Here is an 18,468-nt window from a genome sequence, read left to right on the forward strand (position 1 = left end):
CCGGAGGCCCACAATGGACCGGCGGAGGGATCCCCACCCAACGTCGCCAGCCACTCTAGGAGCTTCCAGGGAAACTCTATGGTTTTCCCGACACTCTAGTAATTTGAGAGGAAAACTCTATGGTACCACAAAAGCCCTGTGTGAGACAATGGTGATGTCAGGGGGTGTGGGCTAATATGCCAATGAGTTCCTGCTGGACTAGTAGCCACTGATAGACCCAGAGCTTTTTTTTTTTTATTTGTAGAACAAGCCCAGTAGAAACTTATTTGTTTGTTTGTGGCTCTGCGTCCCCCGACAGAAGTCAAACACCAAGTAGCTTCATCTGGATGAGAGACCGTAAGCATCATACCATTGCAGACTTAACAGTCTGAGACAGGAATGGCCAAAGTTGCTTAACCTAAGAGCCATGCTGAATAAACGTCCGATGGTTGAGAACCACAAGACGTGAACAGAGAAGGAAGGAAGGAAGGAAGGAAGGAAGGAAGGAAGGAAGGAAGGAAGGAAGGAAGGAAGGAAGGAAGGAAGGAAGGAAGGAAGGAAGGAAGGAAGGAAGGAGGGAGGGAGGAGGGAAGGAAGGAGGGAGGAGGAAGGAAGGAAGGAAGGAAGAAAGGAAGGAAGGAGGGAGGAGGGAGGGAGGAAGGAAGGAAGGAAGGAAGGAAGGAAGGAAGGAAGGAAGGAAGGAAGGGAGGAAGGAAGGGAGGCAGGAAGGAAGGAAGGAAGGAAAATAGATGAGGGAGAGGTCGAAAGAAAGCAACTTTACCTTTAAGTGCATTCTCCAAGCCAGAAACTGGCTTAGCTTGGGGAAATGATTTAAAGAGACAAATGCCTTCTCCAAGTTGGCTGACAGGGTGGGGTGGGGGGGCTTTGAGAGCCACACAATTTGTGTGAAAGAGCCACATGTGGCTCCCGAGCCACAAGTTTGGCCACTCCTAGTTTAAGACTTGCCAGGGAACAACTCTTGGCAAAAGATCCACCCCATGGATTTCCTTTCCAACTTTTTCTCAGTCTCCTCCCCACCCCCCCCCCTCCATCTCCAGTTTGTCCCAAGTCACCCTCCCTGGCTTTATGCTGTGCTCAGAAAATTACCTTCAACAGATGTTGTGCATTAAGCTGTCTGGGATGGCGTAATTGGGTTTCTATTCTTACAGCATCTTCCGTCCACAGATACCAAACTTTATTACAAACATTATTGAATTTCATCCCACCAAAGCCCTGGTAGAGTAAAGTCATCTACCACCTTAGGAGTATTGTATCAGTGCCGTGACTTCACAGCATTGTGACACTTGGACAAAGGGAACACAAGGCAAAGACTGTTGCCCTCCAAAATTTTGCAGCTTTGCCTCTTGTGGTCTATCAGCATGCCTCTTTTCACACGGTGGATCACTGGCTACAACTGATTCCTCACTAGCAGTTGCTGTACCTCCACGTTTCTGCTTTCCCTGCCTCAAGCGATCGATTTCCCAACAGTTGCTGCGCGGGTGCATTTTGATACGTCGTTGTTCAGTCACACAGTCAGTTCTGACTCATTGCGGCCCCCTGGACCAAGTCACGCCAGGCCCTCCTGTCTTCCACCATCCTCCAAAGTCTGTTCAAATTTGTGTTTGTTACATCAGTAACGCCGTCCAGACGTCTGTCCAGACGTCTCATCTTTTGCCGTCCCCTTCTTCTTTGGCCTTCTGTCTTTCCCAGCATCAGGATCTTCTCCAAGGAGTGCTCCCTTCTCTATGGGTGGCCAAAGTATTGGAGCTTCAGCTTCAGCATCTGACCTTCCAGGGAACAGTCTGGGTTGATTTCCCTTAGGACTGACTGATTGGATCTTCTTGCAGTCCAAGGGACTCTCAAGATTCTACTCCAGTGAGTGTTCCCTTCTCATTTGGTGGCCAAAGTATTTCAGCTTCAGCTTCAGCATCTGACCTTCCAGGGAACAGTCTGGGTTGATTTCTCTACTTTCTATTATACTGCCCAAGTTACACCAGGCCCTCTAGTCTTCTACCATCCTCTGAAGACTGCTCAGATTCGTGTTTGTTACATCAATAACACTGTCCAGCCATCTCATCTTCTGCCGTCCCCTTCTTCTTTTGCCTTCTGTCTTTCCCAGCATTAGGGTCCTCTCCAGTGAGTGCCCCCTTCTCATTTGGCGGCCGAAGTATTTGAGCTTCATCTTCAGTATCTGACCTTCCAGGGAACAGTCTGGGTTGATTTCCCTTAGGACTGACTGATTGGATCTTCCTGCAGTCCAAGGGACTCCAGCACCACAGCTCAAATGCATCTATTCTGCGCTCAGCCTTCCTTATGGTCCAGCTCTCACAGCCTGGTATTCATTACTACCGGGAATACCATTGCTTTGACTATACAGACTTTCGTTGGCAGGGTGATGTCTCTACTTTTTATTATGCTGCCCAGGTTCGCCATAGCTGTCCTCCCAAGGAGCATTTTCATTTCATGGCTACAGTCACCATCTGCAGTGATCTTGGATCCCAGAAGTATGAAGTCAGTCACAACTTCCATGTCTTCCCCTTCCATTCGCCAAGGTGTGACGGGGCCGGATGCCATGATCTTAGTTTTTTTGATGTTGAGTTCCACGCCTATTTTGATCTGTGGCCCACTCCAATTTCCCTCGCAGCTTCTTGCTCCTGCTTTTCAGAGTTCCAGAAGCCGCAAAGGAAATTGGGGGGCGCCATGGATCAAAACACACCCATGTGGCAATTGGTGGGGAATTGATCTAGGTGGGCAGCTGTGTTGGTCTGAAGCAGTAGAACAAAATAGGAGTCCAGTAACACCTTTTTAAGACCAACATAAACCATTTTCCCACACAGCTTACCTCGGAGTGACGTCCCTCTTCACCGTGCAGTGTCTGCTCGGATTTCCCACCATCTGCTCCGCAGAAGCAGGAAGTGCCAGGGCTACTGCGTTGCAAATGTAAATCGCTAAAACCCAGTTTACGTTAGCGATGCAAAAGTCGCGGCTCTTCCTGCTTCTGCAGAGCAGATGGTGGGAAATCCGAGCAGACGCAGCGTGTTGAAGAGGGACGTCACTCCGAGGTAAGCTGTGTGGGAAAATGGTTAAAGTTTTATTCAGAATGTAAGCTTTCGTGTGCATACACACTCCTACAGACAACAGAATGGGGTACAGTGAGCAGAGCTACATATAGGGTTACCAAGTCCCCCGCAGCCTCCGGTGGTACCATAGATACCAATAGGTACCATAGAGTTTTACCCTCCAAAATTGCTAGAGCGTCCAGGGAAACCATAGAGTTTTCCTGGAAATGTCTAGAGTGGCCGGTGCAAGGCACGGCCGCTGCGTGGCGTGGCTGGCAGATGGCATTGCCAGCATGATGACATCACTTCAAGATGTTGTCATTGCACCAGCGATATCAGGGGAAGTTCCCCCTGCCAGCCTAATGTGGGTCAGTGGGTTGGGAACCTCCAGGTTGAGAAAAGAAGAAGGATTGCAGATTTATTCCCTGCCCTTCTCCCTGAATCAGAAACTCAGAGCGGCTTACAATCTCCTATATCTTCTCCCCCCACAACAGACACCCTGTGAGGTGGGTGGGGCTGAGAGGGCTCTCACAGCAGCTGCCCTTTCAAGGACAGAGCTATGGCTGACCCAAGGCCATTCCAGCAGCGGCAAGTGGAGGAGTGGGGAATCAAACACGGTTCTCCCAGATAAGAGACCACACACCTAACCACTACATCAAACTGACTCTCTCCCGCACCTGCTAGCATGGCCTTGGGTCAGCCACAGCTCTGGCAGAGGTTGTCCTTGAAAGGGCAGCTGCTGTGAGAGCCCTCTCAGCCCCACCCACCTCACAGGATGTCTGTTGTTTGGGAGGAAGGTAAAGGAGATTGTGAGCTGCTCTGAGACTCTTCGGAGTGGAGGGCGGGATAGAAATCCAGCATCTTCTTCTATCTCACAGGGTGTCTGTTGTGGGGGAGGAAGGTAAAGGAGATTGTGAGCCGCTCTGAGACCCTTCGGGGTGGAGGGCGGGATATAAATCCAATATCTTCTTCTTCTTAAATAGGTACAGTCATGGCTCAGCCTGGCCCAACAAGGTCTCATTTATGTCAGATTTGGCCCTCATAACAAATGAGTTCGACACCGCTGGACTATATTTAATATTATCAAGCTTTTGGATTACTGGTTGAACGTTCTCTTCCCAGCTGGATACATTGCTTTAGGGATGAACAAACATCCTCTATTTTGTTTCTGTCGAGCATTTGCTGTTTCTGTGTGTGTGTGTGTGTGTTTGTTTGTTTCTTTTCTCTGCTTTTCCCTGTCAGTTTTGTTAATTGTGTTATGCATGCATGCTTTCAGGTGTTTTTTTTTTTTAATATGCAAACTATTAACACACATTTAGACATCAAAAAAAATCAAAAGACTTTTGGGTGACGTTTTCTGTTTGGAAGGTACGTTGTGAATAGGAGAGAAGGGAAACAATTTGGGCCTACATTAAAATGGACATGGGGAGATACGAGTTCAAATTCCACACCCCCACCAGGAACGACCTTGAGGCATTCACCGACCTACCTCACAGGGCTGTTGTAAAGGTAAAATAGGAAAATGCTCAATGAAGAGACGCCAAAACTCAGATGTGCTTTGGATCATACCCCAAGAGTCAGATGTTGTGTGATGTTAGCTGATGCTTATATACTAGCAATGGAAATAGATCAAAATGGGTAACCATGTGAGTCTGTCCATAGTAGTAGAAAACAGCAAAAGCCTGGTAACACTTTAAAGGGAGGGACGGTGGCTCAGTGGTAGAGCATCTGCTTGGTAAGCAGAAGGTCCCAGGTTCAATCCCCGGCATCTCTAAAAAAAGGTCCAGGCAAAAAGGTGTAAAAAACCTCAGCTTGAGACCCTGGAGAGCCATGAATGGGGCTGTGGCTCAGTGGTAGAGCATCTGCTTCATAAGCAGAAGGTCCCAGGTTCAATCCCCAGCATTTCCAACTAAAAAGGGTCCAGGCAAACTGGCGTGAAAAACCTCAGCTTGAGACCCTGGAGAGCCATGAATGGGGCTGTGGCTCAGTGGCAGAGCATCTGCTTGGTAAGCAGAAGGTCCCAGGTTCAATCTCCGGCATCTCCAAAAAAGGGTCCAGGCAAGTAGGTGTGCAAAACCCTCAGCTTGAGACCCTGGAGAGCGGCTGCCAGTCTGAGTAGACAAGACTGACTTTGATGGACCGAGGATCTGATTCAGTATAAGGCAGCTTCATATGTTCATAAAGACTAACAGAATTGCTGGCTGGGTAGAAGCTTCCATGAGTCACTTCTTCCAAGAAATGAAGGAGGAGGAGAAGGTGATAGTGGTGGTGGTGATGATGGTTAAGCCAAGGAAAAGGGGTAGGATTATTAAAGAATCAATTTTATTTGACTTAAAATTCTTGGATATAAGCCCCCTTGAATGAAGTGAGACATCATTCTCTCTCCAAAAGTACACCGCTGGGAAAATACTTTAAATATTTCTACTTGCCCCATCCCCAAGCAACATCACAGCAACGCACGGATGCTTGAAGGGGAAGGAGAATTATGGTGATACGAAAAGGCAGTGGTATCCTCCACAAGGAGGAGGCGTATTTGCTGAGTCCCCCCGAATTCCCTTGAGATCATGCCCATGCTTACGGTTTCTCCCCCACCACAGGATTTTACTTTTTAATTGGCACCAGAATATCATTGTATCATTATAATATCACAACAGATATGTGTGCCAGGTTCTATGAATTCCCAGTTTTATTTATTTTATTTTATTTTTTAAAAAAGTAAGACTCTATCCCCTTTCATTATGGAGATATAAAGGGAAAGGCATAGCAACGCAAGGGGAAGGGCTAGAAAGGGAGGGAGGGAGGAAAGGGAGAGTGGGAGGAAAGAAAGGAAGGTGGCGGCCCCAAGCATAGCCACCTTCAAGAAGGGTTTAGATAAAAATATGGAGCAGAGGTCCATCAGTGGCTATTAGCCACAGTGTGTGTGTGTATAATTTTTTTGCCACTCTGTGACACAGAGTGTTGGACTGGATGGGCCATTGGCGTGATCTAACATGGCTTCTCTTATGTTCATAAAGAGAGGGAGGGAGGGAGGGAGGGAGGGAGGGAGGAAGGAAGGAAGGAAGGAAGGAAGGAAGGAAGGAAGGAAGGAAGGAAGGAAGGAAGGAAGGAAGGAAGAGAGGAAAGAAGGAAGGAAAGCTGAGACACATGGGTCACTGGAGTAGCCCCCCCCCCCCAATCCCTGCTGGGAGTTTTGCTGATTTATTTATTTTGCACATTTACATCCTGCCTCTTCAAAATATCTGCCCCAAACTGCGAACGTTGTCATTCCTTTAAATTCCCCCGAAATTTCTGCAGCTGTTCGCCAAAACTGGCCCTTATACCTGAAATTCTGTGTCAGATTCAATTCAGGGACAGCCCTCTGAGTTGTCTCAATGAAACGTCACAAGATGGCTAAGCCTGTTGTCCCAGGGGCCGGTCAGCGGACAAAAGAGTGCGGGGGAAAGAGATTGCAAGGGAAGCCAGGACTGAAGGCTTTATAAATGTAAATGATTTGGCAGGAACGCTTTAGCGGCCCTGGGTGGAAGATTGCACTCGACGTTCCAAGGCACTTATTTTCAAAATCGCAGCACTGGAGTCCATCCGAAAGCTGTTCGCGATGTTTGCTTTTTCAATCAGTGAATATCAGGTTGTCTGTTTTTATCTCCGCGCTCGGATACGCCAAGCTTAAATGAAGCCTCGGAGAGTGAGGGAGAGAGGCACTGTGGACCTCCATCCCACTCCCCGGCTCCTGCCGCTATTTACTTATTAATCCCCCTCCTTCGCTGCCAATCTCCCCCGCTCCTTTTTTATTATTATTATTGTTTTTAAAACATCCCGTAAGTCAATCAGTTTCAAATTATCGGTCCCAGAGACAGATGTTTGGCGAGTCGTTTGGTGGCACTGAATCCTTCCGACGCCTCTCACTCCCTCCGCCTCCTATTCATTTCAAGCATCTTTGGAGGCCTCTTTCTCCCCCCCCTCCCTTTTTGAAATGTCTTTAACTGCCGAATGCTCGCTTCCACCGGGTAGGGTAATGGCGTTGGACACAATATGTGTGAACATCTCTACCGAGGCTCCATCCGCCAGCACTTTTCCCTCCTGTTAAAAATCATTGCTTATTTAGTCCTAGGGCCTCGGAACCATCTGCAGTCCCTCTGGCTCCTGTTGTTTTTAAAGTCCTATTACATTTCTGAACTTCTCCTTAGAGCATTCCCTCCCCCCTCCATTTCTAAACAACCGGCAACAACTTCCTGTCAATGCCGGTGTCTGCCAAGGAAATTAAGGATGGCAGTTTCATTCTTTCGACTGTGGCAGGCTCAAGTCCAACGTTATTTCATAGGGGAGCAACTGTTATATATAGTTTTCAGTGATCTTTTTTTTTCCCCCTCCCTCTTGTTCTCTCTCACTCGTTGTTAAACAAAAAGAAGAGCCTGGAGGGGACTATCCTCGGGCTAGGACTGAGAACGCAGAGACAACTGTCCCTCCCTTTGAAAAGCACAAAGGGTCAAGAAGTCCAGGCCTACTTAATGGTCATCCGGAAAGGCAACAGCAGACAGTTGATTTGGTGTCAGTCCCAATTATGCTTTTGTTGGCAGACGCTGGGAACTTGTTTTTGCCCAGGCTGTTTCTGCTAAATGTCATTTCCTCCCTGTCTATTTTGTCCCCCTGTTTTGCATAATACAAGAACTAAAAAGAGCCATGTCGGATCACACTAAAGACTTATCTGGACCTCTGTCCAGTATCCAGAGATAGGTAGAGGGGTTTCTGGATTCACCACTCCTCCAGGCAGGGCACAGCCTCCTCGGGCCCTTATTAGGAGGAACAAACCTGGATAGCTCAGGTTAGCCCAGTCTTGTTAGAAGCTAAGCAGGGTCTGCCATGGTCAGTACATGGAAGGAAGTCCACCAAGGCAGTCCAGATCTCATCAGATCTCAAAAGCTAAGCAGCGTCAGCCCTGGTCAGTACGTGGAAGCAAGTCCACCAAGGAAGTCAAGGTCTCATCAGATCTCAAAAGCTAAGCAGGGTCAGCCCTGGTCAGCATGTGGAAGGAAGTCCACCAAGGAAGTCCAGATCTCATCAGATCTCAAAAGCTAAGCAGGGTCTGCTCTAGTCAGTATGTGGAAGGAAGTCCACCAAGGTAGTCCAGATCTCATCAGATCTCAAAAGCTAAGCAGGGTCAGCCCTGGTCTGTATTTGAAAGGGAGACCACCAAGGAAGTCCAGGGTCACTACTACTACTACTACTACCATCATCACCACCATCATCACCATCACCACCACCATCACGGGTTAGAACTCATAAAAGGAAGTATTTCTTCACCCAAAGGGTGATTAACACATGGACTTCACTGCCACAGGAGGTAGCGGTGGCTACAAACGTAGACAGCTTCAGTAGGGGACTAGATCAACATATGGAGCGGAGGTTCATGAGTGGCTATTAGCCACAAGATATAGGTGGAACTCTGTCAGGGGAATTAATGCTCTGTATTCTTGGTGCTTGTGGGGGGGGGGGCAGTGGGAGGGCTTCTAGTATCCTGGCCCCAATGATGGACCTCCTGATGGAACCTGTTTGTTTGTTTTTGACCACTGTGTGACAGAGTGTTGGACTGGATGGGCCATTGGCCTGATCCAACATGGCCTCTATTTTGTTCTTATGTTCTCTCACATGAACTTAGTGAATGTGTGAAGGGTAATATAGATAGGGTTGCCAGCTTGGAGATGGGAAATACCTGGAGATTTGAGGCATGAAACCTGAGGTGGGCACCGTTTGGGGAGCGGAGGGACCTCCACAGGGTATAATGCCATAGAGTCCACCAGTGTTCCCTCTAAGCTGAGTTAGTGTGTTAGTGCTCACAGTTTTTTAGCCTCCGGCTCACACATTCCTGTCGTAACTCAGGAAGGATGGTCCCAAAGCAAACTGATTTATGCCACAGCCAAATCGCTCGCTCATAACTTTAATGCCAGTAGCTCACAAAGTAGATTTTTTGCTCACGAGACTCCGCAGCTTAGAAGGCGCATTGGAGTCCACCCTCCAACGCAGTCATTTACTTCAGGGGAACTGATCTCTATTGCCCGGAGAGCAGTTGTAATAGCCGGAGTAGGAGAGTAGGAGAGGTGTAGGAGTGGGGAAATCTGGGATGCCCCAGATTCAATGCAGAAGGAAATACAGAGAGTGATTAAAATATGGAATTTTTGAGGGCCGCAGGAATAGCTTTAAAAGGGGATTAGAGAGATTCATGGAGGACAAGTTATCAGCGACTGCTAGCCATGGTGACTAAGGGGAACCTCCACATTCAGAGGCACTAAGCCTCTGAATCCAGAACTTGGAGGCAACATCAGGGGAAGGCCTCGACCTCTGTGCTTTGTTGTTAGCCCTCCAGAGGAACGGGGTGGCTGCTGTATGAGACAGGAGGCTGGACTAGATTGGACCCTCACTGGTCTGATCCAGCAGGGCTCTTCTGATGTTCTTCTCAGAGGAAGGCCTCAGCCTCCATGCTCTGTTGTTGTCCCTCCTGAGGAACTGGTTGGCCACTGTATGAGACAGGGTGCTGGACTAGATGGACCCTCACTGGTCTGATCCAGCAGGGTTCTTCTGATGTTCTTCTCAGGGGAAGGCCTCAGCCTCCATGCTCTGTTGTTGTCCCTCCTGAGGAACTGGTTGGCCACTGTGTGAGACAGGAGGCTGGACTAGATGGACCCTCACTGGTCTGATCCAGCAGGGCTCTTCTGATGTTCTTCTCAGGGGAAGGCCTCAGCCTCCATGCTCTGTTGTTGTCCCTCCTGAGGAACTGGTTGGCCACTGTGTGAGACAGGAGGCTGGACTAGATGGACCCTCACTGGTCTGACCCAGCAAGGCTCTTCTGATGTTCTTCTCAGGGGAAGGCCTCAGCCTCCATGCTCTGTTGTTGTCCCTCCTGAGGAACTGGTTGGCCACTGTATGAGACAGGGTGCTGGACTAGATGGACCCTCACTGGTCTGATCCAGCAGGGTTCTTCTGATGTTCTTCTCAGGGGAAGGCCTCAGCCTCCATGCTCTGTTGTTGTCCCTCCTGAGGAACTGGTTGGCCACTGTATGAGACAGGGTGCTGGACTAGATGGACCCTCACTGGTCTGATCCAGCAGGGTTCTTCTGATGTTCTTCTCAGGGGAAGGCCTCAGCCTCCATGCTCTGTTGTTGTCCCTCCTGAGGAACTGGTTGGCCACTGTGTGTGACAGGATGCTGCACTAGATGGACCGCTGGTCTGATCCAGCAGGGCTCTTATGTTCTAAGGAGATTTCCAGGTACCCAGGGCTCCTGCAGGTACCATCTATATTCACATGAACCCGCAAAACTGCTTATACTGAATCAGACTATCCATCCATCAAAGTCAACATTGTCTACTCAGCCTGGCAGCAGCTCTTCTGGGTCTCAAGCGGAGGTTTTTAATGTCACCCACTGTCTGGTCCTTTTAATTAGCAATGCCAGGAATTGAACCTGGGACCTTCTGCATGGCGAGCAGATGTTCTACCAATGAGCCACTTTCTCCTGCCTGGTCCCCTTTTAACAGATTCTGGGAATTGAACCTTGAACTTTCTGCCCACCAAGCAGATGTTCTTCCATTGAGCCACTGAGGTTTTCCTATCACTTCCTGCCTGGTCCTTCTAACTGGAAATGCTGAGGATTGAACCTAGGACTTTCTGCATGCCAAGCAGATGCTTTAGTGATGAGCCACTGAGGCCTTTCCCATCACCTCCTGTCTGATCCTTCTAACTGGAGATGCCGGGGATTGAACCTGGGACCTTCTGCATGCCAAGCGGATGCTCTAGTAATAAGCCACTGAGGTCTTTCCCATCTACCACTGAGCCACATCCTGCCACGACTTTTTACAAGCTGTCTAAGGCTAGCAGCCATCCCAACTCTATGTGGCAGTAGATTCCATCTGTTAATTATCTTTTCTGGGCTGAAGTACCTCTGTCATAATCCTGAATTCCAGCCTGATAGCAGGCGATGGCCGTTTTACCAAATGCAGACAGACGTCCAGCCGCTCTCCGATGGAAGCTGGAGCGTGCGGTTTTCTGATTATTAATAATACATTTACCATTATTGTGTGACTTTAACGGTAACCGATTTGTGCATTGCCTTGAGTGTTTTTAGCAGAAAGGCAATTAACACATTTTATAAATAAATTATTGCATCATCCACACGCGGCGTTCTGTTGGAGCTAAAAAAGAAAGGTTTGTTTTGTTCAAATTTTCCAAAAAAACCCCTCCAAAAACAAAACAAAACCTCTTAACGGCCCTAGACTCCTGGGAATGGGAAGACTCAGCAGAGGTAAAGAAGGAAATCAAAAGTGGGGGTGTTTTTTTGTATTCAGCTTTGCATTAAGGAAAGGATCATTTTGCAAAGTGAAGATTACACTTATATTCTCAAACAAATCAAACAACTGGAATTTGTCGTATCTCCCTTTCCTTTGTCATGGTTTAGCTGTGCTGGTATCCTGCAGAATTTATTTACCTTTATAAAAAGAACTGTGAGCACGGATGAACTGACAGCGTGGTCTAGTATTGAACTGAAGTATTGCACTAAAGTCTGGAAGATTTTCACTGTGTTACTTTGCATGTATGCAAGGAAACGATTAAAGGATCGGAACACTTTCCCTATGAAGAAAGGTGCGTAGGGCTCTTTAGCTTTGAGAAGCAAGGGCTGAGGAGTGACACAACAGAGGTTTAAAAGATTATGCATGGGATAGAAAAGATAGCGAAAGAAGTCCTTTTCTCCCTTTCTTACAATATGAGAACCTATGAGCGTTCAATGAAATTGCTGAGCAGTCGGCTTAGAATGGATAAAAGGAAGTATTTCTTCACCCAGAGGGCGATTAACACATGGAATTCACTGCCACAGGAGGTGGTGGCTGCTGCAAGCATAGCCAGCTTCAAGAGGGGATTGGATAACCATATGGAGCAAAGGTCCATCAGTGGCTATTAGCAACAAAGTATTGCTGGAACTCTCTGTCTGCGGCAAGTGATGCTCTGTATTCTTGGTGCTTGGGAGGGGGCACAGTGGAAGGGCTTCTAGTGTCCTGACCTCACTGGTGGACCTCCTGATGGCACCTGATCTTTTTGGCCACTCTGTGACATTCTACAATAAAATCATAGAGTCGTAGAGTTGGTTTCTCTCATTCTCTGATTCTAGTGTAGAATGTCAGACCGATTCCGCACTCACCCTACGCCGCTCTGACGTTCCTCTTTTTCAGCGCAGTGTCCTTCCGATTTCCCACTATCTGCCCTGGGGCTTCAGCCTGCGTCACCGTTTGGGGACAAGGCTAAACCTGGATTAAAGGTCTAGTGCGAAATTGGTCAGAGTATTGGACTGGATGAGCCATTAGAGTCCTACGCTCCACGTCACACATTGACCAAAACCCAGGTGCCATCCGTAGGTCTATCAGTGGGGCTAGAACTCCAGAATCCCCACCACTTTGGGCCGCTAATACACAGACAAAATTCTGACACCAGAGAAAACAAGCGTAGTGGTTTGATCACAGTTCTAAAAAATCAGGATCGTCAGATGTGTTTTGGCCCAATGGACCTTCTTCAGCGGTTACTAGGCACATAACACGCCAAGAACAATTGTTGGTATAATAAGCCAAAACAGGTGTTGAATTGTTCTTTTCCAATTTATACTGTGTGGCCAAAGGATGTCCTTATTAGGATCATGAATTGTTAGGATCAGGCTTTTTTTTTTTGTAGCAGGAACTCCTTTGCATATTAAGCCACACGCCCCTGATGTAGCCAATCCTCCCAGAGCTTACAGTAGGCCCTGTAAGAAGAGCCCTGTAAACTCCAGGAGGATTGGCTACATCAGCGGTGTGTGGCCTAATAGGCAAAGGAGGTCCTGCTAGAATTCCTTACAGGGCTCTTCTCACAGGGCCTGCTGTAAGCTCCAGGAGGATTGGCTACATCAGGGGTGTGTGGCCTAATAGGCAAAGGAGGTCCTGCTAGAATTCCTTACAGGGCTCTTCGTACAGGGCCTGCTGTAAGCTCCAGGAGGATTGGCTACATCAGGGGCGCGTGGCCTAATAGGCAAAGGAGGTCCTGCTAGAATTCCTTACAGGGCACTTAGTACAGGGCCTGCTGTAAGCTCAGGAGGATTGGCTACATCAGGGGGTGTGGCCTAATAGGCAAAGGAGGTCCTGCTAGAATTTCTTACAGGGGCACTTAGTACAGGGCCTGCTGTAAGCTCCAGGAGAATTGGCTACATCAGGGGGTGTGGCCTAATATGCAAAGGAGGTCCTGCTAGAATTCCTTACATGGCTCTTCTCACAGGGCCTACTGTAAGCTCCAGGAGGACTGGCTACATCAGGGGGTGTGGCCTAATAGGCAAAGGAGGTCCCGCTAGAATTCTTTACATGGCTCTTCTCACAGGGCCTGCTGTAAGCTCCAGGAGGACTGGCTACATCAGGGGTGTGTGGCCTAATAGGCAAAGGAGGTCCTGCTAGAATTCCTTACAGGGCTCTTCTCACAGGGCCTGCTGTAAGCTCCAGGAGGATTGGCTACCTCAGGGGTGTGTGGCCTAATATGCAAAGGAGGTCCTGCTAGAATTCCTTACAGGGCTCTTCATACAGGGCCTGCTGTAAGCTCCAGGAGGATTGGCTACCTCAGGGGGTGTGGCCTAATAGGCAAAGGAGGTCCTGCTAGAATTCCTTACAGGGCTCTTCTCACAGGGCCTGCTGTAAGCTCCAGGAGGATTGGCTACATCAGGAGGGTGTGGCATAATATGCAAAGGAGTTCTTGCCAGGGCTTTTTTTTGCATATTAGGCCAAACACCCCGATGTAGCCAATCTTCCAAGAGCTTAGAGTAGGCCCTGTAAGAAGAACCCTGCAAGCTCTTGGAGGATTGGCTACATCAGAGGTGTGTGGCCCAATATGCAAAGGAGTTCCTGCTACAAAAAAAGCCCTGTTGGTCTTTAAGGTGATACTGGACTCTTGCTCCTTTCTACGGCTACAAACAGACTAACACAGCTACCCATCTTGCTCTGGGCCAGGTAGGTCAGGACAAAAGACACACAGAGGGGCATGGCCTAATATGCAAAGGAGTTCCTGCTACAAAAAAAAGCCCTGATTAGGATCATGATTTCCATGTGTATGGTTGTGAATTATTTTGGCAATTCACGCCCTCGTGGCGTTTACGCGCACATCAACCAGCAACCTGACAAAAATATCGATTTCTTTTGTTTAATTTCTTTTTAACATTCTTCCTGCTCAGCCTTCGTGGGTACCTAATTCATACATCTGAGTGGCTTCAGAGCTATGTCTTACGCGCTCGTTCTCCCATCCCTAACTGGCTGAGATCACCCACATGACTGGTCTAGTAAGGAGAAAGAAGAAGAATCAATCAAGGATATGAATGCATCAGCTAAGCTAGAGGGGCACAAGGGAAAACTAGAGGTTGGGAATACATATTTGCACTCTGTGTGTTTTTAGGAAATATTTGTATTTTTGGGGTGGCCAAATCGTATCTCAGGAGCCACATGTAGCTCTTTTACACATATTGTGTGGCTCACAAAGCCCCCACCACTCCACGGCTGGCTTGGGTATGGCATTTCTCTCTGTAAATCACTTCTCCAAGCCAAGCCAGCTGGCGGCTTGGAGAATGCATTTAAAATTAAAGTTGCTTTCTTTTCACCTCTTCCTCCCTCCCCCATCAATTTCCCTCCCACCCTCCCTCCCTCCTTCCCTCCTTCCTTCCTTCCTTCCTTCCTTCCTTCCTTCCTTCCTTCCTTCCTTCCTTCCTTCCTTCCTTCCTTCCTTCCTTCCTTCCTTCCTTCTTTTGTGGCTCTCAGACATCTGATGTTCATGTTTTGTGGCTCTCAAGCATCGGATGATTATTCTATGTGGCTCTTACATTAAGCAAGTTTGGTCCCCCCCATAAAAATGGGAGAATGCATTTAAAAATAAAGTTGCTTTCTTTTCACCTCTTCCTCCCTCCCCCATCAATTTCCCTCCTTTCTTTCTTCCTTCCTTCCTTCCTTCCTTCCTTCCTTCCTTCCTTCCTTCCTTCCTTCCTTCCTTCCTTCCTTCCTTCCTTCCTTCCTTCCTTCCTTCCTTCCTTCCTTCCTTCCTTCCTTCCTTCCTTCCTTCCTTCTCTTGTGGCTCTCAAACATCTGATGTTTTGTGCCTCTCAGGCATCTGATGATTATTCTATGTGGCTCTTACATTAAACAAGTTTGGTCCCCCCCTTATAAAAATGGGAGAATGCATTTAAAATTAAAGTTGCTTTCTTTTCACCCCTTCCTCCCTTCCCCATCAATTTTCCTTCCTTCCTTCCTTCCTTCCTTCCTTCCTTCCTTCCTTCCTTCCTTCCTTCCTTCCTTCCTTCCTTCCTTCCTTCCTTCCTTCCTTCCTTCCTCCCTCCCTCCCTCCCTCCCTCCCTTCTCTTGTGGGTCTCAAACATCTGATGCTCATGTTTTGTGGCTCTCAAGCATCTGATGATTATTCTATGTGGCTCTTACATTAAGCAAGTTTTGTTCCCTCCCCACCCCCCCATAAAAATGGGTAATTTTTTTTTTTTTGCCTGAAAATTAAGACTGGACAATATTTGGTAGAACTCCAATACATACAGGGCTTTTCATCCTCTGTTCTTCCCAGTTTGCCGAGTCATTTGACTTTTCTAACAGTACCAATTTTTCATACACTTTTTATTCTTAGCTAGACTCAGTGCTTTTCCACTCTGCTTGCCGAATTGTCAGGTCGCTGTAAGGTCCTTAGCAGCCGCTGAAGATTCTTCCCTGCTGGTCGAGCTGTAATTCAAACTTTACCTTGTGTCGTATTCGGGTTTCCAATCCCCAGGTGGGGGCAGGGATTCCCCGGATTGGAGCCCCTCTCCCCACTTCAGGGTCTTCAGAAAGCGGGGGGTGGGGAGGAAATGTCCGCTGGGCACTCCATTATTCCCCTGGGCAGCTGCTGTGAGAGCCCTCTCCAGCCCCACCCACCTCATAGGGTGTCTGTTGTGGGGGGGGGGGGAAGGTAAAGGAGATTGTGAGCCGCTCTGAGACTCTTCGGAGTGGAGGGCGGGATATAAATCCAATATCTTCATCTACCTCACGGGGTGTCTGTTGAGGGGGGGGGGGAAGGTAAAGGAGATTGTGAACCGCTCTGAGACTCTTCAGAGTGGAGGGCAGGATATAAATCCAATATCTTCTTCTTTTTCCTATGAAAACCGATTCCCTTAGGGTATGATGGAGAATTGATCTGCAAGTATCTGGGGATCTGGGGGGGGGGGGGCTGTTTTTTGTGGAAGAGGCACACAATTTTCAGCACAGCATGCAGTGCCTCTCCTCAAAACACTCTCCAGGTTTCCAAAAGATTGGACTAGGGGGTCCAATTCTATGAGCCCCAAAGGTAGGTGCCCCTATCCTTCATTCTTCTCAATGAAGGGAAGGCATTTAAAAGGTGTGCGGTCCCTTTAAATGTGACGGCCAGACCTCCCCTTGGAGTTCAGTTGTGCTCGTCACACCCTTGCTCCTGGCTCCACCCCCAAAGTCTCCTGACTCCACCCCCAAAGTCCCCAGATATCTCTGGAATTGGACTTGGCAACCCTATGTTGTATATAGTTATTTGTATTCATACATAAGAGCTAAATTTGTACTCCCTTTTTTGAGCAAGCTTCATCACTGTTCATGTGATTTCCGTCTCTTATATCTTTTGGCTGATAACCATAATGACTTGACTGATGCTTTGGGAAGGAGATTGTCAGGGCTTTTTTTGTAGCAGGAACTCCTTTGCATATTAGGCCACAGACCCCCTGCTGTAGCCAATCCTCTTGGAGCTTACAGTGGGCCCTGTAAACTGTTGGAGGATTGGCTGCATTAGGGGTATGTGGCAAAGGAATTCCTGCTGCAAAAATATCCTTGGAGATTGTAAGCCACTCTGAGACTCCAAGTGAAGGGTGGGCATAGATCCGACTTTTCTTCTTCTTCTCTTCCTCCTCATCATTCGCCTTCTTCTCTCCACTCCTCCACTTGCACCTGCTGGAATGGCCTTTGGTCAGCCATAGCTCTCACAAGAGTTGTCCTTGAAGTTACGACTCAGCATGGGTTCTGTAAGGGAAGATCTTGCCTCACTAACCTGTTACAGTTCTTTGAGGGGATGAACAAACATGTGGACAAAGGAGACCCGATAGATATTGTTTACCTTGACTTCCAGAAAGCTTTTGATAAAGTTCCTCATCAAAGGCTCCTTAGTAAGCTCGAGAGTCATGGAGTAAAAGGACAGGTCCTCTTGTGGATCAAAAACTGGCTGAGTAATAGGAAGCAGAGAGTGAGTATAAATGGGCAGTCTTCACAGTGGAGGACGGTAAGCAGTGGGGTGCTGCAGGGCTCAGTACTGGGTCCCATGCTCTTTAACTTGTTCATTAATGATTTGGAGTTGGGAGTGAGCAGAGAAGTGGCCAAGTTTGCAGATGACAGTAAATTGTTCAGGGTGGCGAGAACCAGAGAGGATTGTGAGGCACTCCAAAGGGATCTGTTGAGGCTGGGTGAGTGGGCATCAACGTGGCAGATGAGGTTCAATGTGGCCAAGTGCAAAGTAATGCACAATGGGGCCAAAAATCCCAGCTACAAATACAAGTTGATGGGGTGTGAACTGGCAGAGACTGACCAAGAGAGAGATCTTGGGGTCGTGTAGATAACTCACTGAAAATGTCAAGACAGTGTGTGGTTGCAATAAAAAAGGCAAATGCCATGCTTGGAATTATTAGGAAGGGAATTGAAAACAAATCAGTCAGTATCATAATGCCCCTGTATAAATCGATGGTGTGGTCTCATTTGGAATATTGTGTACAATTTTGGTCACCACACCTCAAAAAGGATATAGCACTGGAAAAAGTCCAGAAAAGGGCAACTAGAATGATTAAAGGTTTGGAACACTTTCGCTATGAAGAAAGGTTAAAACACTTGGGGCTCTTTAGCTTGGAGAAACGTCAACTGTGGGGTGACATGATAGAGGTTTACAAGATTATGCATGGAATGGAGAAAGTAGAGAAAGAAGTACTTTTCTCCCTTTCTCACAATACAAGAACTCGTGTGCATTCAACGAAATTGCTGAGCAGTTGAGTTAGAATGGATAAAAGAAAGTACTTCTTCATCCAAAGGGTGATTAACATGTGGAATTCACTGCCACAGGAGGTGGTGGTGGCTACAAGCATAGACAGCTTCAAGAGGGGATTGGATAAAAATATGGAGCAGAGGTCCATCAGTGGCTATTAGTATATTATTGGAACTGTCTGAGGCAGTGATGCTCTGTATTCTTGGTGCTTGGGGGGAGGCAAAGTGGAAGGGCTTCTAGACCCACTTGTGAACCTTCTGATGGCACTTGGTGGTTTGTTTGTTTGTTTTTGGCCACTGTGTGACACAGAGTGTTGGACTGGATGGCCACTGGCCTGATCCAACAGGGCTTCTCTTATGTTCTTATGTTGAA

General features: G+C 47.8%; 1 protein-coding gene and 1 non-coding gene across 17 annotated transcripts in view; both read left to right on the forward strand.

Moving 5' to 3' along the window:
- CELF4 (CUGBP Elav-like family member 4) overlaps nt 1-18,468 on the forward strand; it is a 1,320,822-nt gene that overhangs the window by 878,758 nt on the left and 423,596 nt on the right. The window lies entirely within an intron of this gene.
- Nucleotides 4,875-4,946, forward strand: TRNAM-CAU (transfer RNA methionine (anticodon CAU)). The gene has a single exon. It is a non-coding gene; the product is annotated as a tRNA-Met (tRNA).

This window comes from Heteronotia binoei, chromosome 4 (genome assembly GCF_032191835.1).
Source record: "Heteronotia binoei isolate CCM8104 ecotype False Entrance Well chromosome 4, APGP_CSIRO_Hbin_v1, whole genome shotgun sequence".
In the NCBI taxonomy this organism is placed as follows: domain Eukaryota; kingdom Metazoa; phylum Chordata; class Lepidosauria; order Squamata; family Gekkonidae; genus Heteronotia; species Heteronotia binoei.